The sequence below is a fragment of the Scyliorhinus canicula genome, chromosome 18 (genome assembly GCF_902713615.1).
Source record: "Scyliorhinus canicula chromosome 18, sScyCan1.1, whole genome shotgun sequence".
Classification (NCBI taxonomy): Eukaryota; Metazoa; Chordata; class Chondrichthyes; order Carcharhiniformes; family Scyliorhinidae; genus Scyliorhinus; species Scyliorhinus canicula.
The window spans coordinates 85,302,661-85,325,064 of record NC_052163.1 but is presented as its reverse complement, the minus strand read 5'-3'; the positions used below and the strand labels follow the sequence as shown (position 1 = coordinate 85,325,064).

At 45.3% G+C, this 22,404-nt stretch overlaps 1 protein-coding gene across 3 annotated transcripts in view; it reads right to left on the bottom strand.

The window, feature by feature from the left end:
* Positions 1-21,840, bottom strand: part of kdm4b (lysine (K)-specific demethylase 4B) — a 740,412-nt gene extending 718,572 nt beyond the window's left edge. For 2 of the 3 annotated variants that reach the window (XM_038777903.1, XM_038777902.1), the window contains exon 1: positions 21,677-21,840. The gene's annotated coding sequence lies outside the window, so the exon portion shown is untranslated. The remainder of the gene's footprint in view (positions 1-21,676) is intronic. The other variant, XM_038777904.1, reaches the window with a different exon arrangement.
* Between the last annotated feature and the right edge of the window lie 564 nt (positions 21,841-22,404).

The window sequence follows — 22,404 nt, the reverse complement described above, 5'->3', positions numbered from 1 at the left end:
CTTTAAAGAAAGGTCTGCTTGTAATATCAGGTGGTTACTGTCTTTTGAAGGGAGTGCTTTTAAGATTTCAAGTAAGTTGTTGGAAAATACAAGAACTTGAATTTTTCCATTTGGTTTAACACCATCATTTGATAGACTCCCTACAGTGCAGAAGGCAGCCATTCGGCCCATCAATCCTGCACCAACCCTCTTGCCCTATCCCCATAACTCCACCCAACCTTTGGACACTAAGGGGCAATTTAGTATGGCCAATCCAAATAACCTGCACAGCTTTGGACTGTGGGAGAGAACCGGAGCTCCTGGAGGAAACCCACACAGTCACGGGGAGAATGTTCAAACTCCACAATCAAGGCTCGAATTGAACCCGGGTCCCTGGCACGGTGAGGCAGCAGTTTAACCACTGTGCGACTGTACCGCAAATGGTAAGCGAATGTGACCATAAAGTTGCCATGGTTTCTAAATCACGTCTCATCACCTGTACTAATAATAATAATATTATTTTATTGTCACAAGTAATCTTACATTAACACTGAAATGAAGTTACTGTGAAAAACCCCTAGTCGTCATATTCCGGCACCTGTTCGTTCAGTGGCAACCCTCTCACCCCAGACTCGGATCAGGGGTTCAAAATCCATCCTAGTGACAGAGCATATAGTGGCTTACTTCCTGGAGTAATGTCTTTTCAATGAGGCATTAAATCAGGCTCCACCTGCCCTCTTGAATGAAGAATATAGCACCTTTATCATAATGAAATGTTCCAAGACGCTTCACAGGAGCATTAACCACAACACTAAGCAGATATTAGGTCAAATGGTTAAAACCTGACCAAAGAGGTAGGTTTTAAGAAGATCTTAAGGGAGGAAAGTGAGGGAGAGGTGTAGATTGGGAATTCCAGAGCTTGGGACTTCGGCAAAGGTGTGGTTGCTCGAGACATAGACTGGAGGCTTCTAGTGATAAACAAAGGGGTTTATTGATGAAAGGCAAAGACAGTTAGATAACAGGCACAGAACACTTTACAATAGGTCTTTACACATCAGCTCCCCGGTTCACACCACCCAGGGTCCTGCGCAAACCCCCATTGGCCCAAGCCGTGGCTCTCTTACAGGGGCCACGCTACCAGAGGGTTAGGAGGGACGAGCTCATGGAGAGATTTGGAAACAACAATTGAGAATTTTAAAGTCAAGATATTGCTTTACTGGGTGCTAATATAGGTTAGCGAGCACAGGGATAAGAGAAAATGGACTTGCTAGTTAAAACACAGACAGTGAATTTTAGATGACCTCAAGTTTACGGGGGGGGGGGATTCTGGTGGAATATGGGAAGGACATGTACGATGTGGTTCCCGCTGGAAAGACGACCTTTTTGCGCTTTTTTTTCCCTGACGTAATGGACTTTTACTTCTCAGAGACTCTCGGAATTTAGCGGAATAGAGATGCCCATGAGAAAGTCAAGAAGAATTCAAGCTGAATTCCCTACCGTGAAAATCATTAGACTGAAGGCAGAAACTTCAAACTGAAAGCAAGGAAGGTGTGCTAGAAGATAACCATCTGAAACAAAGACTCTTTCCTATTTTATTTTATTTTTTCATTTTCACTTATTTTTACACCCTTATTTTCCCCTCTGTGTTGAATAGAAATAGGGTGGGGGTAAGGGGCATTAGGAATTAGATAATAGTTAACCTGTTGTATTTTCTGCCTATTTAATTAGTTATTGTTATTAATAAAATTAATCAAGTGTAAATTTACAAACCTGGTGACTGTAATTATTGGGCAGCAAGGGTCAAAGACTTTGGGTGTTTTCTAAGAATTATTTATTAATTTCATTGTGTTGCATCTCTGGGTCAAGCAGGGCTAGAATTGACCACTCACCTACCCAGGGGGTAATAATATGCCTTATTTGGGAGTGGAAGGTGGAGGTTTTTAGTGTTAGTTTGCTGGCAGAGTCTGTGGGTCCTCCTTTGTTGAGTCATCTGATTTGGCTCGTTCGTCACCTTGGGTGGATCTTTTTACTTTATCTTCTCAGTGTCCCTTTGTTTAGTAGTTCTCTTTGGGAATTGCTGACTCTAGATTGAGTGATGGGAGATCTCTAATCCGTTTGGTTACCAGAAATTTTAGGGATTTGTATGGCCCAGTAAAACAGTCGAGGACATTCGCCCATGTTAAGAGTCTAAATTCCGATATTGTGTTCTTGCAGGAAACCCATTTGCATGTCAAGGACCAGTGCAGGTTATGCAACGGTTGGAGTGGGCAGGTTTTTCACACCAGTTTCAATGACGGGGCTACGGTTACGGCAATTTTAATTAATAAGAGTGCAGTTCTGCTCTCAGGTTATAGCGGACTCCAATGTCAATAAATTGTTTGTGGCTCCCTGTCAAAACACTCCAGTAGTCATGGCCAATATTTATTCAACTAACTGGGATGATACAAATTAATCAACTCTCTTTTAGCCTCTCTCCCCAACCCTGACTCACACTAGTTGATTTTGGATGGGGACCTGAACTGTACTTTGGACCCTAAATTGGATTGTTCCAAATCTAAATCTCTTGCCCATCCAGGATGGCCAGGGCTCGATCTTCCTTTATGGCACAGGTGGGGGCGGGATAGATCCCTGGCATTTTCTGCAGTTGAAGGACAGGGATTTTTCCATTTTTTTCCCCCCACATGTCCATCAGTATTCCCTCATTGATTTTTTAAATTTTGGATAGTGCTCTGTTCTCTTTATTAGTGACAGATGAATACTCAGCAATTGTTATTTCTTACTATGGCAATCTGCATCACTAAATACACAAGGGGTTAATGTAAATACACGTAGGTATGTAGACATGTAAATACACGTAATGTAAATACACTAGAGGGAACACCAGAGACATGACACACAGACATTCAACCAATAGGTCAGTAAAATAGGACACGACCAATGGGCATTCACGATACACACAGAGGTGACACTACCACAGGGGGGCATTACACCAACCCATATAAAAGGACACAGCACACATGATCTTACTCTTTTCAGTGGAGACTCTTAGTGAGTACACAGGGTTGATTTGGAACACATCACGCCCACCACGTGGATTGTAGCAGACTGGTTCATCAGTCTGAGTAGCTATAGCAGGATTAACAGGAGAGTCGAATCCAAGTAGGAGAATTTCTAACAGTAAATAAATGTGTTAAAGCTATCTCCAAGTCTGAACCTTCCTTTGTCAGAGTGCACATCAAGGAAGCAGTTTATGCTACATAAAGAGCATAACAAAACACTTACCACACCCCATATTTTGTTTATCTGTCCAGCCCTGCCCAATTCCCACCATGGAGATTAGATATTCCTCTGATGGCAGATAATAGAAATTGTGAGCACTTGTCTATCTCCATAGATGATTATATCAAATTAAACAAGACCAACTCAATCTCTCCCTCCACGCTATGGGATGCTTTTAACGGCGGGGGGGGGGGGGGGGGGGGGGGGGGGGGGGGGGGGGGGGCGGAATTATTTCTTATAAGCGTAAATGCTGAGGACAGCAAGGTTGGAGCTGCAGAGGCTGGTGGATTCTATCTTAGAGGAGAATCACCAATACTCGCTCAATCCTACTCCGAAGCTATTTTCAAGCAGGAAACAAATTGCAGACCGAGTTTAAACTACTGTCCAGTAACAAGTTAGCGCTCGAGGAGCTTGGGAACAAAAGCTTAAGTATTCTTGGACTTGTGAGTTACTACCCAGTGACTGGTACTACAAAGTGCCTGCCTGTATGTGGCTGTTGAGGCAATTTGGATTGGTGTCCTGTTGTGATGCAGAAAAATAGGTAGGAGGGGCCAAGAACAGATCCTTGGGGAGCTGTAGAGGTAATGGTGCACAAGTGGAAAGAAAAGCCATTCCAGGTGATTCTCTGGCTATAAATGGATGGCTATTAATGGAACACGAGTGCTATCTCACCCAATCCCACGATGGAGGAGAGACACTGGGGGAGGATGTTGTGGATAATCTGTCAAAGGCTGCAGATGAGACAGGAAGGACAAGGAGGATAGTTTATCTTTGTCACAGTCGTTACAGTCATCTAGGATGTTGTTTGTAACTTTACGATGACCTGTTTTGGTACTGTCAGAGGGGAAAATTGATTGGAGGGGTTCAAACGTAGAGTTTCTGGAAGGATGGGCATACATTTGGAAAGTGACAACTCATTCAAGGACTTGAGGAAAGGAAAGTTGAAGATGGAACAGTAGTTTGTAAGGGTGAAGGGACACTGAAGCAAACATCAGCCCCCGTACTGTTGCCCAGACTTACACCAACTAATTCATCAAGGATCATCATCCATGTATATATGAATCTGTGCAGACTTTTGAGCCATCCAGACAGTGTACCAATATTTCTTTTGATTACCTAATTAAAAGATTTTTCATCACCAACCCATTTTTCATACTTAAAAAACCAGAATCATTCTCAGTCAAACAAAAACATCATATTTTTTAAAATAGGCCCACCTTCTGCAAACAGCATCATTGCAACCTCTGACGTATGACACCATGCAACTGTTAAACTAAAGATCAAAGACCATAAGACATAGGAGCAGAATTAAGCCACTTGGCCCATCGAGTCTGCTCCGCCATTCAATCATGCCTGATATTTTCTCATCCCCATTCTCCTGCCTTCTCACCATAATCCCTGATCCTCTCAACCATTCCTTCTTCAAAGAAAACAGTCCTGACCTCTCTAATCTATCTACGAAGATCTCATTCTCCTGGGACCATTGTCATGAATATTTGCTGTACTGGAGAGAGTAGAAAGTGAAAAGTTTCCGTCATTATTCCTCCAATTAACAGGCAGTACAGTGGTTAGCACGGTTGTCTCACAGATTACGTAGGGTTATGGGTTTACGAGGGTGGGGCAGTGGAGTTGGCCTCGGTAGGGTGTTCTTTCAGAGGGTTGGTGCAGTCTTGATGGGTTAAATGGCCTCCTTCTACACTGTAGGAATTCTAGGATTCTATTTCTCATCAACATGGTGGCCCTTGGTGACACCACCTGAAGGCACAATATTTGTTTTTCCATGTGAATGCTAATGACCCAGTTCTCCCTCACCACCTAGACTCCTCCAGTGTTGCTTAGCGCCCAGTACTGGATGAGCAGAGATGTACTCCAATTAAATTAGGGGCCTCACGGTAGCATGGTGGTTAGCATCAATGCTTCACAGCTCCAGGGTCCCAGGTTCGATTCCCGGCTGGGTCACTGTCTGTGTGGAGTCTGCACGTCCTCCCCGTGTGTGCGTGGGTTTCCTCCGGGTGCTCCGGTTTCCTCCCACAGTCCAAAGATGTGCGGGTTAGGTGGATTGGCCAGGCTAAATTGCCCGTAGTGTAAGGTTAATGGGGGGATTGTTGGGATACGGGTTACGTGGGTTTAAGTAGGGTGATCATTGCTCGGCACAACATTGAGGGCCGAAGGGCCTGTTCTGTGCTGTACCGTTCTATGTTCTAAATGACCAAAGCCATTATTTTGGGTCCATGCTCTAAATTTTGTACTCTCATTACCGATTCCATTCTCTCCCTGGCAACAATCAGGAGATTAAGCCAGTCTGTTCGTTATCTGGATTTCACATTTGACCTCAAAATGAGCTTCCTATCCTACATTCATGCCATTTCTAAAACCTCCCTATTTCCACCTCCATAGTATCACCCCTGACTCAGTTAATCTACTACTGAAATCTTCATTCATGCCCTTTGTTATCTCTGGGCTCAACTATTCCAACAAACTCCTGGCTGGTCAATCACATTGTAAACTTGAGACAAATACTGTTGCATGTGTCTTAACTCGCAGCAAGTCCCATTCTCCTATCGCCCCTGTGCTTGCTGTCCTACAGGGTGTCCCAGTCAAGCAAATTTTAAGTTTCTTATCCCAGTAATTAAATCCCTCCATGGCCTCAACCCTCTATCTCGGTAATCTCCTCGAGAGCTCATCTAACTCTGGCCTCTTGTGGAACCAAATTTTAATTGCTCCACCACCAGTGGCCATGGCTTCAGTTGCCTTTACCCCAGCTCTGGAATTCCCTCCCAACACTTCTCCACCTCTCTTTCCTCCTTAAGACAATCTTTAAAAGCCACCTCTTTGACCGAGGTTTTGATCATGGGTCGGTCAGTATGATACTTTGTTTTATACCGTACTTTTGAAGTGCCTTGGGATGTTTCATTCTACTGAAGGCAATATACAATTATAAGTTATTGTAGTAGGTTACTAGTCCATCAAATTTCTATGGCAGGGTTTTTCCCACAGTGCGGGTTACAACCCACAGTGGGTCACGGGCGGGTGTCGGGAGGGTCACGGAGCAATCAGCTGCAACTTTCCTGTAGTGGTCCCTCATCATGGGAGAAGAACCAACGGCCGTTATCAGCTTTTAAATAGAGAATGGCAGCTGCTATCAGCTTTTAAATAAGAATGAAATGAGGTTGTGTGCAGTTGTACACTTGACATCAAGCGCCCTGTACATATGCACGTTTGGCGCCAAATCACGGAGGACAGCTTCTTCCATTTTCTAGCTGCTGGCAAGGAAATTGTGAAGTTGGATCATTATGTTACAAGGAAGAGACGGCCAGAGACACAAACAGGCAATCTACCTGGCCAGGGTCTTGCATCTGAATCTGCGGGTAGCTGCTCAGGAGAATCCACAGAAGGACAAAGCAGCACTAGTGTTAGCTCTGTACAGAGCTCCAGGGCCTCAGGTTAACAGCCTACAAAGAAGAAATTTAACTTGGGAACAAAGCAGTATAAAGATGATTTCTTGAGGAATGGTTTTGTCAATTGTGCCAATGCAAATAAAAATGCAACGCCCGTGTATGTTATATGCAGGGAAGTACTGGAAAATAAAAGAAGTTTCAGATTTTCAAAGAGAAATGGTGGGTGAAAAATCCCTTTTGATGTCAAGGCCCCAGAGTCAGTTATTAACTTACAGGTGACTCCAAATGAAAAGACTCCGCTGCTAACCTCACATGTGACACAACATTAAAATCACGCCAAATGTCTCTAAAGCTGTCAGCCTTCTGGACTAGCATCTCCCAGGACTATCCAGTGCGGAGTAAAAACAAGCAGTCTGTTGCTATTGACCTACGTGTACGAGGTTAGATTTTCCGTTCTCACAAAGGTGAAGATGACACTAAGGAACTGGCTGAACTCCGCACCTGTTATGTGCATTGTCCTCTCCTCCTGTGAACCTGAGTGGAGTGAGAGCGTGAGGACCAAGCAGGCGCCTCCTTCGCATTAAGGCAAGAAAACGAGGCATGTGCTGCAAAGGTCAGCAGTTGGAAAGGTCAGACTGCTGGCAAAAGTGGGTCCTGCGAACTAGCAAAAGGACAGGAAATGAGACACCTCCAAATAAAGCACTTCCTCCACAAAGAGACAGTAGTGTAACCCGGGGCCCTAGAAACTACACTAATAGAGGACCTGATAGGCACAAGCAACGAGAAAGGGGGGAGCTATGTGGGAAAATATACGGACAGCTACTGGACAGAGCCCGGACTCCACTGGACGAGACCAGACAAAAATGGGAGGACAAACTGGGAACAGAGGTAGGATGGGAACTCTGGAGCCAAGCACTGAGCAGGGTGAATGCCACCTCCTCCTGCACACGGCTAAGACTAATGCAGCTCAAAGTGGTGCACAGAGCACACCTGACCAGAACCCGAATGAGCAGGTTCTTCCGGAAGGTGGAGGACAAATATGAACGGTGCCAGAGGGGTCCGAACAACCACACCAACATGCTTTAGGCTTTCCCCAAACTTGCTGGGTTCTGAACAGCCTTCTCCGAGGCAATGTCCATGGGTATGGAGGCGAGGGTGAACCATGTCGAATAGTGGCAATCTTCGGGGTATCGGAGCAGCCAGAGCTACACATGGGGAAGGAGGGAGAGGAAGGTGGGGAAACCACAAGAGATGGGGGCGGGGGGCTACCCCCCTTTCTTTTCCCCATTCTGTCCAGAAAATAAAAGAAAGACACAGCCAAAGCCGTGGGGGGGGGGGGGGGGGGGGGGGGGGGGGGGGAAAGAGAGTGAGAGCGAGAGCGAGCGAGAGAGCGAGCGAGAGAGCGAGCGAGAGATGCCCCCCAGGAAGGAGGGGAGGAGAGAGGGAGGGAGGGGAACAACAGGGAAGGGGGGAGGAACCGTAGGCCAATCCAGAGGGCAACGAAATGCACATAAGATCAGTTAAACAAAGGACAAACTAAACCTCTGTATAATAAAGGAAATTAGCACGGGCGAGAAAAATGTGATGTGTACATGTACAACTGTTTAGAAATATGAGAAATGCCAATGAAAAAAGTGGGTCCTGTGAAAAAATGTTTGAAAAATTATGATCTATGCCAACATGTATGGTGGGAACAGAAGTGTGCGTTTTGGGTGCATATATTTCTTGAGAATAATTCAGACACTGACTGGCTCTACTGCTGTCTTTCCAGTATTTTCTGCTTTTGTTTCAATTAACATGTGCAGTACAAACTACATTGTTTTCTAATGCGTGCATTTCAATTAATTAACTGTTCCAGATATTGACTAAATTGCTTGCCGAGGACCCGGTTCGATCCCGGCCCCGGGTCACTGTCCACGTGGAGTTTAATTGAGGGGCTGGGGAAATGGATTGGGTACTTTACATATTTTTTAATTTTTTTAAATTGAGTTAATTACTGCCACAGAACGAGAGAGAAAAAGTCAGCAGGTTCTCTCATAAGTAGTTCAACTGTACAGAACGCCCTCAGTCTCAATCCCCAGACTATGTTGTGCTAATTTACCTTAAACTAGATTAACAGGGAATGGGACAGTTCAGCGCCAAAACGTTTCAGCGCCAGGACGTTTCAGCGCCAGGACGTTTCAGCGCCAGGACGTTTCAGCGCCAGGACGTTTCAGCGCCAGGACGTTTCAGCGCCAGGACGTTTCAGCGCCAGGACGTTTCAGCGCCAGGACGTTTCAGCGCCAGGACGTTTCAGCGCCAGGACGTTTCAGCGCCAGGACGTTTCAGCGCCAGGACGTTTCAGCGCCAGGACGTTTCAGCGCCAGGACGTTTCAGCGCCAGGACGTTTCAGCGCCAGGACGTTTCAGCGCCAGGACGTTTCAGCGCCAGGACGTTTCAGCGCCAGGACGTTTCAGCGCCAGGACGTTTCAGCGCCAGGACGTTTCAGCGCCAGGACGTTTCAGCGCCAGGACGTTTCAGCGCCAGGACGTTTCAGCACTCATTCATTCAGAAATCATTCTTGAGTATGGTCACAGGTATACCAGCTTTTACACTTAGTTATTTGGTCGTTTCATCGTTCTAACTGTCTTTAGATTTTGTTGGAGTTTTATTATGATTACTGTTTAGATAATGTTAGAGTTTTGTTAACAAGTTTTTATACTTACTTAGTTATTTGGTAAATTTCTTTTGGCAAATTTGGTAAGTTCCATATCTTTAAACCCATGGCTGAATCAGTGAAAAGCAAGCGAGGCAGAGAGAAGTTCTGTCATGAAGGTTTTATATATCGTTTCGACAAAGAAAGCAAGAAACAAAAGCAAGTTAAGTTTTGGCGATGCCATGAGGATGGTAGGTGTAAGGTCCGCATTCACACGTTAGAAAGAGAGGTGATCGAAAAGATCAACAAACATACTCATCCCCCATCTGCAGTTGCTATCGAAGTGGAAAAGGTCATAACTGATGCGAGAGACCGGGCTGAAAAGACTTGTGAGCCTCCAAGTACGATTATCAACAAGTGCATGAAAAAATGTCCGTGGCAGGTATGGCACAGTTACCAAACAGGCAGGCAATGCGAAAAATTATTCGTAGAAAACGAGACGAAGTTAATCAGGTCCCCGATAATCCAAGATCGATTCAAGAGCTTCAGTTACCTCATGAATACATGATGTATAAACCCACCCCAGAAACCGAGGAAAATTTCTGTTTAAAGGATAGTGGTACGAACAACGAACGGATTATTATATTTGGGAGAGAGAGTTGGTTAGAACACATGGCAACTTCCAAGACTTGGTATGCTGACTCTTCAAAAGGGAAGAGACGAGCACTTCGAGAAACTTTTAGCTGGCAATGAACCTCAATTAAAATTACTTAAATATAGAAAAGCTGATGAGAGGATATTGAAAATTGTTTCCGAATATGGCAGCAGGAATGAAATTGACTACCTTCGTTCAATAGGGCACAATTTAACAAACTAAATGCGTTTTTTCCAATGAATGTCCAATTAACTTTCTTTTTAATGATTGATTTTATGAACTTACAGATTTGTAAATTGTTTTAATGTACTGTTTTTGGATCTTTATAAGTGGATCTTTTACAATAAAAACATTTTGTTAACACTTGAGTTTTATTTCATTTTATGAACTTACAGATTTGTAAATTGCTTAGTGCCAAAAAAAATTCTGTCATAACTATATGACAACATTGGAGAATTTTTTTTTTTCTGGCGCTGAAATGTCCTGGCGCTGAAAAGTCCTGGCGCTGAAACGGCGGCGCTGAAAAGTACCGCACCCCGTCAGCAGGACTAGAAAATCCTGCCAACATGAACAGTCAGAAAATCTCACCCTCTGGCTAGGATTAGACAGATAAGAATAAAACCTAGTTTTATAACTGCAATGCTATAAAACATTGCTTTGGCCTAAAGTTGAGTATTGTGTCCAATTGTAGGCACCAGACCTTGGGAAACATGTGAAGGATGGAAGACGGTGCAAATAGAATTCATAACAATGGTTCAAGGTGTGAGGGAATTCAGTTACGAGGACAGATTGGCAAAGTTGGGGTTGTTCTCCTTACAACATAGACATAGAACAGTACAGCACAGTACAGGCCCTTCAGCCCACGAGGTTGTGCCGACCAAACAAAGAAAAGTACAGCACAGGAACAGGCCCTTCGGCCCTCCAAGCCTGCGTCAACCATGCTGCCCGTCTAAACTACAATCTTCTACACTTCCTGGGTCCGTATCCCTCTATTCCCAGCCTATTCATGTATTTGTCAAGATGCCCCTTAAACATCACTATCGTCCCTGCTTCCACCACCTCCTCCGGCAGTGAGTTCCAGGCACCCAATACCCAGTGTGTAAAAAAAAAAAACTTGCCTCGTAATATCTCCTCTAAACTTTGCCCCTCGCAACTTAAACCTATGCCCCTTAGTAATTGACCGATCTACCCTGGGAAAAAGCCTCTGACAATCCACTCTGTCTACAGAATTATAGACCATTTATCCAAATCTAAAATTAACTTAACCTACACCCCTTCAATTTACTGCTGTCCATGTGCCTGTCTAAGAGTCGCTTAAATGTCCCTAATGACTCTTAGACTCCACCACCTCTGCTGGCAGTGCATTCCACACTCCCACCACTCTCTGTGTAAAGATCCTACCTCTGACATCTCCCCTATACCTACCTCAAATCACCTTTAAAATTCTGTCCCCTTGTGACAGCCATTTCCACCCTGGGGAAAAGTCTCTGGCTATCCACTCTATCCTAGTTGGGGAATGTTGAGAAGATATGTGATCAAGGTGTTCAAAACCATGAGAGGTCTGGAGGGAGTAGGCACAGATTCCCATTGGCATAGAGGGAAGAATTAGGTGACACTGATATAAGGTGAATGTCAAAATAACATGGTTTTCAAAAGCAAACTGTATAATTATCTGAAGAAGAGAAAAGAGATGTACACAAAAAACTTTGGTTCAGCAGAAGTACTGTAACCAAAAAGAAAATGTTGGAAAATCTCAGCAGGTCTGGCACCATCTGTAGGGAGAGAAAAGAGCTAATGTTTCGAGTCCAATGACTCTCGTCAAAGCTCACAGACAGAGAAAGTGGGAAATATTTATACTGTGGAGTGAGAATGAAAGATGAGTCATAGCCACAGAAACCAAGGGGAAATAGTGCTAATGGTAGTCCCCAGAGACAATAAAAGACGTGAAAGGCCAAAGAAACTGACATCAGAGAGTAAACTCTGACAGATGTAGATGTGGGTGGAGGGGAAAGCAAAGTGGAGAAAGGGTAAGAAAAGATGGATAAGATGGCGGTGGGGGGGTTAATGTATATTAAGAAAGAAATGGTAAAGACAGTTAAAATGAAATGGGATGAAAGCAAATGGGTCAAGGTGTGGTAGATCTAATCATCTAAAGTTATTGAATTTGATGTGGAGACCGGAAGATGAGATGTTGTCCCTCATCTTTGCGTTGAGCTTCACTGGAACATTGCAGCAGGCCAAGGACAGACATGTGGGCATGGGAGCAGAGTCTTTTGTGAAGATGGCAAGTAACTGGAAGGTCAGGAAGGTGCACAGACCGGAGATGCTCAGCAAAGCGATCACCCAGTCTGCGTTTGGTCTTTCCGATATAGAGACCACACTAGGAGCAGTGAATGCAATAGACCAAATTGGAAGAGATGCAAGTGAAACACTGCTTAACCTGGAATGAGTGTTTTGGGCCTCGGGTGTTAAGCATGGAAGAGGTAAAGGGGCAGGTATTACACCTTCTGCGATTGCATGGGAAGGTGCCATGGGTGATGGGAGAGGTACTGGGTATGGTGGAGGAGTGGACTAGATTATCTCGGAGGGAATGCTGACAGAGGGAGCGAAGGGAAGATGTGTTTGGTGGTGGCATCATGCTGGAGATGGCGAAAATGGTGGAGGATTATGCTTTGCATACGGAGGCTGGTGGGATGAAATGTGAGAACGAGGGGGACTCTATCCTTGTTCTGGGAAGGATGGGAGGGGGCGAGGGTAATGGAATGAGAGATGGACCATACGTTGTTGAGGGCCCTGTCAACAACTGTAGGTGGGAAATCATGGTTGAGGAAGAAGGAACACATTTTCGAAGCAGCATTTTGGAAAGTGGCATAATTGGAACAAATGCGACAGAGGCAAAGGAGTTGAAAGGGATGGAATCCTTACAGGATATTGGGTGCGAAGAGCTGTAGTCCAGATAGATGTGGGAGTCAGTGGGCTTGTAATGGATATTAGTAGATAGCCTATTGCCGGAAATGGAGACAGAAAGATCAAGGAAGGGGAGGGAAGTGTCTGATATGGACCAGGTAAAAGTGATGTTGGGGTGGAATCTGAAAGCGAACCCGTTTAATTTTTACAGGTCCGGACGAGAGCATGACGCGGCAGCAAAATAGTCATCAATGTATCGGTAAAGGAGTTGTGGGAGGGTTCCCGGGTAGGCCTGGAACAAGGAATGTTCCACATACCCCATAAAAAGGCAAGCGTAGCTAGGACCCATGTTGGTATCCATTGCTACACCTTTGATTTGGAGAAAGTGGGATGAGTTAAAGGAGAAGTTGTTGAGAGATAGAACGAGTTCAGCCAGGCGGAGGAGAATGGTGGTGGATGGGAATTGTCGAAGCCTCTTTTCGAGAAAGAAGCGAAGAGCTCTCAGGCCATCCTGGTGTGGGATGGTGGTGTAGAGTGATTGCACATCCATGGTGACTAGAATGCGGTTAGGGCCCGCAAACTGGAAGCTGTCAATATGACGCAGTGCATCAGAGGAATCCCGGATGTAGGTGGGGAGGGAATGGACCAGAGGAGTGAGGACGGAGTCAAGATAAGAGAAAATAAGTTTGGTGGGGCAGGAGCATGCTGACACAATGGGCCTGCCGGGACAGTCCTTTTTGTGGATTTTGGGAAGTAGGTAAAAGCTGACTGTCCGGGGTTGGGAGACTATGAAGTTAGAAGCCGTAGGGGGAAGGCATCCGGAGGAAATTAGGTCGCTAACGGTGTTGGAGATAATGGCTTGATGTTGAGTGGTCTGGTCATGGTACGCAGGTAAGAGGAAATATCGGAAAGTTGGCACTCGGCTTCTGCGAGGTAGAGGTCAGTGCGCCAGGCGACAACAGCACCCACTTTGTAGACAGGTTTGATGACAAAGTCAGGGTTAGACCTGACGGAGTGAAGAGCAGAAAGTTCGGAAGGAGCGAGGTTGGAATGGGTGAGGGGGGGCAGAAAGATTAAGACGGCCAATGTCCCGTCGACAGTTCTCAATGAAAAGGTCAAGGGCAGGTAATTGTCCCGGCGGGGGAGGGGTCCACTTGGAGGCAGAATCTTGGGGCACATGAAAGGATCAGTGGAATGGGGGAGGATTCTTGCCCAAAGAAGTGGACACGGAGACTAAGGTGACGAAAGAAGAGCTCAACATCATGTCAAGCCTGGAATTCATTGAGGTGGGGTAAGGGTACAAAGCTGAGTCCTTTGCTGAGAACACCACGCTCAGCCTCAGAGAGGGGAAGGTCGGAGGGTATGGTGAACACGCAGCAAGGGCTGGGAAAAATGGGGTATGGGGGATTGGGACTGGTGGAGAGCCCAGGATGAGCAGTGGTGTTGATACTGTGGTAGGAGTACTGTGTGCAGTTCTGGTCACCTCACCATAGGAAGGATGTGATTAAACTGGAGGGATGCAGGGGAGATTCACCAGGATCTTGCCTGGGATGGAGCATTTGAGCCATGAAGAGAGGCGCTGGATAGGTTGGGGTTGTCTTCTTTGGAGCAGAGAAGGCTGAGGGGGGACCTGATTGAGATGTACAAGATTGAAGGGTATGGACAGGGTGCATAGGAAGCAGCTGTTTCCCTTAGTTGAAGGGTCAATTATGAGGGGCATCGTTTTAAGTTGAGGGACAGGGGGCGGAATTCTCCCCCTCCCCCCCCCGTTGTCATTTACACGGTGCTGGCCGCGTAATTTACGCGGCACCGTTCCTAGCCCCCCGGGGGTAGGAGAATAGGGGGCTGGGAGCGCCCTCCGACGCCGGAGTGAAACACTCCGGTTTTCACTCCGGCGTCAGGACTTAGTCTCCCGATTGGAGAATTGCGCCCAGGAGGTTCAGAGGGAATTTGAGGCAATTTACTACACCCAAAAGGTGGTGAGAGTCTGGAATGCAGTGCCTTGGAGGGTCGTAGGGAACATAGAACATAAAGTGCAGAATTAGGCCATTCGACCCATCGAGTCTGCACCAACCCACATTAAGCCCTCACTTCCACCCTATCCCTGTAACCCAATAACCCTCCTAACCTTTTTTGGACACAAAGGGCAATTTAGCATGGCCAATCCACCTAACCTGCACATCTTTGGACTGTGGGAGGAAATCGGAGCACCCGGAGAAAACCCACGCGGACACTGGGAGAACGTGCAGACTCCGCACAGGCAGTGACCCAGTGCTATGTGCTATTGTGCTGCCCATTCGGGAAACCTCACAGCCTTTAAAAAGGTACCTGGATGTACACCTGAAATATCATAACATTCAAGGCTATAGGCAAAGTACTGTTAAGTGGGATTAGTGTAGGCTTGTTTAGTTTTGTTGGTGCAGACGTGATGGACCAAAAGGCCTCTCCTGTACTGTATGACTCAATGATCCTTTACAAAACCATAAGATATAGGAGCAGAATTAGGCCATGCAGCCACTAAGCTAAGTATAGGCTTTTAGTAGTAGTTGTAGTTTAGTGAGTAGAGTTTGTGCATGAGTAATAATTGACTGTGCGTGTAAATAAATGTGCATTGATTTCAAACTTACTAACTGGTGTATCGAGTCTTTGATCAGTATTCGGTTTTGAACCTTGTGGTGGTATCAAAAAGATATCTGGCGACTCTTGAGCAAAGGTAATTAAAACAGAGCAAATTAAGGAAAGCATAACGAGCAACAGAACCTATCTATAATCAGTCTTAAAGACACTCAGTGATTTGGCCTCCACAGACTTCTGCGGCAAAGAGTTCCACAGATTCACCAACCTCTTGCTGAAGAAACTCATCCTCATCTCAGTTTTGAAGGATCATCCTTTCAGTCCGAGGCCGTGCCCTCGGGTTCTAGTCTCGGAGTTATGGGAAAAGTGGAAGAGGAGATCTCGCAGGGAGCCAGCAAGGACACAATGGGATGTATTGCCACCTTCTGGGCTATAACCATTCTTCAATTTTCTCCCTCTTCTCCAAATTTGGTTGCCTTACAGGAGTTGCTGGCCTTACTGAATAATTCTAAAGGAAGCAGCCCTCCAATACCGAGTCTATTTACCCATCCTTCATGAATAAACTTCACAGTACATGTTGCTTGTTATTGAGCTGTCCTCCCGCTCAATCACTCCCTCATCTCTGATGTACTTGTTCCCAATAAAATCATCACTCTCTCCCAACCTGTCCTCGCCCCACCTTCACTCTCTTGGGTCCAAAAGACTTGAATGTCTGCAAAGCAGGTTTTAGTCATTCATCACAGATCTGGCTGAACCACACAAATATAATCAGATCCTGCTCTCCTCATCAGAAATATCTCATTACGCCAAGGTCACCTGGAATGAAAAGATTACCTCCAACTTACCCCACTACCAACTGTTTCCTTAAACTATTCTCCCTTGCTCTCTCCAACCTCACTTGTAATAGATTCAAGGAGCTCATGGACTTCAATAGGTTCAAGGAGCTTATGGACTTCTTTGTCATGAAGATTATGATCATCCTTTCAGTTGTCTCTCCACCATTGTTCCTTTCTCTTGGCCATCTCCAAGTCAAGCTAACCACTCCGTCCCACTCCACTGTCCTATCTCTGAACAAACTTTTCTTTAGTTTGGCTAATTTCTCCGCTCATGCTCTTTCCAAGTTCACTCTATCCTACTCCCACTAATCACCCAACTCGCCCTCTGGTCCTCATGTTAGCTAATAATGTACCACAGATAGGCATAGCTATTGTTAAGTCCTCTCCCTTCAGATGCTGTCCCTCCTTCCTTTAAAATCTGCTGCCATCTCCTCAAAATGTCCACCTTGACCCTTCTGTCCTTGCAAACTACCATCCCATCTGCAACTTCCCTTTAATCCTTCCATAACTACATCCATCTTTCCTGGAACTTTGTGTTTGAATCCCTCCAATCAGGTTTCTGTCCATGCCACAGTGCTGAAACAGCTCCCACCAAATTTACAAATGATATCCTATGTGACTGTGACAATTGTAAACTATTATAAACCTCCTTGTCCTTTTTAGCCAGTCTACACTTGCCTGGCTTCGTTTTTATCTAATCAAAGCCAGAGTACCACTTACAATGGCTGCAGCCCTATCATTACCTCTGGCATCTCTCAAAGATCTATCCTTGGCCCCTCCTATTTTCCTGAAAATACTGCTCCAAGGCAACATCGTCCAAGAGCATAGCATTAGTTCTCACATGTTCGTTGATGACATGCAGTTCCACCTCACCACCACTTCTGCTAAATTATCAAACTGTTTATCCAACATTTACTACTGGAGCAAACATTTCACTAGGTATCAATTCCATCCTTCTCGCTGGCAACTTCCTTTGAACTTAAATGGCAGCATTGTAGCACAGTGGTTAGCACTGCTGCCTCAGCGCCAGAGACCCGCGTTCAATTCCGGCCTAGGGTAGCTGTCTGTGTGGAGTTTGCACTTTCTCCCTATGTCTGCGTAGGTTTCCTCCGGGTACTCCAGTTTCCTCCCACAATCCAGAAATTGTGCAGGTTAGTTGGATTGGCCATGCTAAATTGTTCCTTAATGGCACAAAGATGTGTAGGTTTGGTGAGGTTATGGAGGTAAGACGTTAGGGCAGGGTAGTGGGCCGAGGTTGTTGCTCTTTCAGAGGGTCAGTGCAGACTTGATGGGCCGAATGGCCATGGCCTCATTCTGCGCTGTAGGAATTCTATAGTTCCCTGTGTAGGTGTCATATTGACTCCAAGGTGAGCTTCTGATCACATTCAAACCACCACATATTTTCCCCTCCATCACATCATCTGACTGCATCCTTGCCTCAGCTCATTTGCTGCTGAAACCCGCCATAGTTTCATTTGAGTCTCGAGGTAATGAAAGTATCAATCTCTATTCTCGACTATTCTAATGCTCTACTGCTCAGCCTCCAATCCTCCATAAACATAAGCTCATTCAAAACTCTGCTGCCTCTATCCTAATTTGTACAAAGTTCCATTCACCCATCATCCTTGCTTCTGTTGATTTACATTGTCGCCTGGTCCCTGAACATTGCAAATTTAAAATTCTCAATCTTGTGTTCAACTAATTTCATTGTCTCTCCCTTTCCTCACTCAGGCTTCCGTCAACTCTAAAACCTTGCAAAAACTCTGCTTTACTCCAACTCTTGCGAATTCAGGACTTCCTTCACCCCATCATAGCCTGCTATGCCTTCAGCTACATAGGCTTTAAGCTCTGGAATTTTGTTCATAAACCAGTTTGCTTCTCTTTCTGTCTTTAATGTTGCTCAAAACAGACCTCTGAGCAAGCATTTATTCTCTCATCCGAATATCGCCTTTGGCAAGGTTAATATCCGTCTGTTTTCGGTTCTTTGAAGTACCTTTTGATGATTTCCTACATGAAAGATGCTATATAAATGCAATTGTCTGTATCTGGAGGGCATTACATTGAGCTGAATTAAACACAGCGCAAATTTTACATTCACAGATCAGAATTTTCAGCAGGTGTCACTGGTTAACAATTAGAAATGTGAAGATGTAATTGTTTCTCCGGCACCCAAATGTATATGTGCCTCCCCAGTTCCCCCACCCCCAAACAAACAGATGCCTACTTATGTGTTAAAAATAATGTTGCCAATTGTACAGTTGCTGCTGTTGAGCTAGTGCATAATACCCTACCAGTTATTTTATTTTATTATAAAATGAAATGTAAAGACAGTTGATTTTTCTCTTCCCTAGCCCTTAAGATGTGAAGTCAGCCCTTCCACTTTAATTAGGAAAGTACCAAACCTGACATTTAGGTCTGTACGTCTAGGTACCATTCTTCAGCCACACATTCTTTCAGCAACTGTTTTGAATCCATATTATCAAGACTGAAAATTGCCAAAACAGTTTTCATAAAATCTTGTATTCAAAATAACACCATTTATTTGTACAAAGAGCAAATAATAAAGGACAATTGTTAGACAAAATCAAGATTAGAGTTGTATTGTATCACTATAGGTCACATTTATGATAATCTCTAGATAATACATTTAAGTTATCAGAAAATAGATAATAAATTTAAGTTAGGCAGCTAACCAAATTAAAATGACTCTTGGAGACCTTACCTATTTGCTATTATTTTCACGAGAATACAAAGGATACTCAAGAAGCTTGGAGGGCAGAGTACAGGACTGTACACCTCCTTTCACACCATGACCGCCCCTGCAACCATCTTTCTTCCCTGAGGGTTCCTCATAATATTCAGAGGGGAAAAACTAGTCCCTAACTCTTTTTTTATACCAATGCGGCCCTGAAAATATCTTCCAATTTTCTTTCTTTAGCGGTCATATGGCATCACCCAACAGTAATGGATCAGTAACACATTAGTGTGGGATACATAAGCCACTGTTTGTAAATCACAATTGTCATGTATGCCAGTCACAGGGGTAATAAACGAAGTGTGAATACCTGACTTACTACACATATTAGCACCAATGTTGTATAGCAACAAAAATCTCAGTTCGGTCAATTCATCTTAATGTGCTTCTTGTATTACACTCTTAATTCATTGCGTCTGTTGCTCTGACCACTACCAGTAGCCCACCCCAGCATTAAAAGGTTCAAAGAAAGAACCTCTAATTGCATTACCAGGCATTTTATTTCCACAGTTCAAATTACACAGCACAAACATTTCCCATGGTCACCATTACGCCGAACAGAAACCATAGTGACAACAACGATTGGGAGGAGGGGGGGGGGGGGGGGGGGGGGGGGGGCAGGACGATTGGGAAAGTAATAGTTAGGAAATTCTATAGTTAGGGGGATGTACAGGCTTCAGCAGATATGAACTCAGGTTAGCTTATTGCCTCACCGGTGCTAGGGTCAAGGATATCCAAGGATACTGCAGGAAGGGAGAGTGGAAATTCCAGAAAAACAGAAAAATTGGTCATAATCTTCCAATCCCCCATAGATACAAGGGTGGTACTAGAAGACTGGAGAATTGCAAATGTTACAGCTACATGAAGACACACACAGGCTGGTTGAATGGGCGGGCATATGACAGACAAAATTTAAACCGGAGAAGTGTGAAGTGATATATCTTAGTAGAGAGAATGAGGAATGGTGATAGAAAATAAAGGATTCAATTCTAAAGGGAGTGCAGGAACAGAGGGACCTGGGGGCATATGTTTCCAAATCACTGAAGGTAGCAGGCTAGGATAAGACGCAGACAGATAAACACAGGGGATCCTGGGCTTTATAAACAGAGGCATAGATTACAAAGGAAGGAAGCTAAAATGAACCATTAAAAACGGATTTGGCCTCAACTGGGGTACCATGTCTAATTCTGGCCACCACACATTAGGAAGGATAGAAAAGCATTAGAGAGGTTGCAAAGAGGATTCAAAAGAACCAAAGGCAACATGAGGAAGAAACGTTTTTTTATGCAGCAAATGTTTAGAAACTGCCAATGTGTGGAAGAGACAGATTCAATTGTGGCTTTCAAAGTGGAATTAGAAACTTGAAGCAATGGAGAAAAGGAGGGTGGGACGAGTGTTGCTCTTGCAGTTAACATTGACACTATGAGTTGAACAGTCTCTTCTAACCAATATATAGGCAACCGCGACAGCAACAGCTTTCAAAAACATTAACCTTCACATTTAATACTCAGTCCGTTATTTTAACATTGTGGTAGATACAACTTTCAGTTTTACATAGTTCAAATTGCAATATATTCCTAACCATAGCACCTTATGCTTTGTAAATAAACTAACCCAGCCTCCATTTGAACCACTTGAAATCAGACCCCATATCTACAAATTTCTAAGTAACCGGGCAGAGCATAGCTGGATCCTTGAATGGGAACTCAAGCTTGTCGATGACAACAGGTATGCAACTTACATGTCAAACACACAAGTTTCAAACTAAAATACATGCGATCACTAAGTTGTTCATTTAACAATTTTTTCTCATTCCAACTGTTATCTTTAATAAACATTTTCATATATTCAGGCCACCAGCCTCGCTTCGAGCCTCTTGTTTTTAAAGCTTTCTCACTCCTGTCAACGTGTGACTGACTGACTGCCAACAGTCCAATCAAATCACACGGGGGGAAGAAAAATCAACATTCACGGAGTTGCGGTGCTGGCTGAAAAAAAGTGAGAAACAGCAACACCCGGGTTCGTTCTTCTGGGGTCACCATGGAGCGAAGTTAAAAGACACCAAAAGAAAGGGCAATGTTGGAAATCGAACAAGATCGGAAAATGCGCGTCAGTAACGAGATCGGAAAAATAGGAGCAGCCACGACTTTGGGTGTTAAAAAAACCCTCAAACATCTGAAAAGCTGAGGGAGGGAGGTTGTCAGTTTGGGTGCAGACAGACAGACGATGGATCAGCGGCCAAAAAAAAAATGAAAACCGGCGTCTTCCCCTTTTCAGCTGCTGATCCGCATTTCCAACGTTTGCTGGCTTTAGCCCAGACTCCAGGTTGACATAAAACCTCCTGTGTTCTCAACAGTAAATACTGATGAATAGGGGGGGGGGGGGGGGGGGGGGAGAGAGAGAGAGAGAGACCTCAGCTCCCGTTAAACTAACCACAGTAATAATGGGGAGGGGGTGCAAATTAAGAAGGATTTTAATCCCGAAGCTCCCATCCCCCGCTGACAGTTGGTGACTCTGAGTGAGCCACCGCGCTCTCTCTCGCTGGGCCTAGCCTCCCTCCCTCAGCTCCCTCCCTCAGCTCCCTCCCTCAGCCACCTCCACACACACACACACACACACACACTGGCAAACGGGAGGCCGCTCTCGGCAGTTACTCACCCGCAAGGAGGCAGCTGACCGCTCACTCCGGCAGCACACTCGCAGGAGAGGGATGGTGATGGGGGGCGGGTGAGGGGGAGAAGATTCATTAAAACGCAAATAAAGACATGAAACGAAAACTCTAAAGTCAACCTAACTTGCCGACGCGCGGTCCCGCCCCCCTCGCCTTTCCTCATTGGTAACTCGGCCTGATGGACGGACGGCGCCACCTCGAGATTGGGCGGGCCCACCCGTCAATCGTAGCCGCGAGCCCCGCCCTGCGGAGGCGCTTCCGGTTATCAGGCTTGGTTGCAAAGCGTGGAGACGACGTGAGAAAAGCGGCCGCCGTGCGGCTGGTAAACCGCTCCGCCCCGTAACAAAGTAGTGCCGCACTCAGGCCCTGCCAATTCGCTCAAATTCCTGCAATCTTGACCCAGGGCCATTGTCGCAATGGGTTAATTCCCCCTTTATTTCCCCTCTCCTCCGCCTTTTCGTGGGAAATGCCTGCCACTATTCACATTTACCAAAAGGGGCAGGAGGACTTGCAGAATATTATTGCACGAAGATGAGTGAAGCTCCTCCTCCTCCAGGTTGCTGTCACTGCTGGAGATGAATCATTGGGGGCATTGAGGAAGGTTGCTGTTGGAAGGAGAGATGCAATTAGCTCGTCCCACCACTCATCACCTAACCTCAGAGCCCCATCTTCTGTGCTTGACAGGTTAATGGAGCAGTTGGAGGCAGCCTGTGGG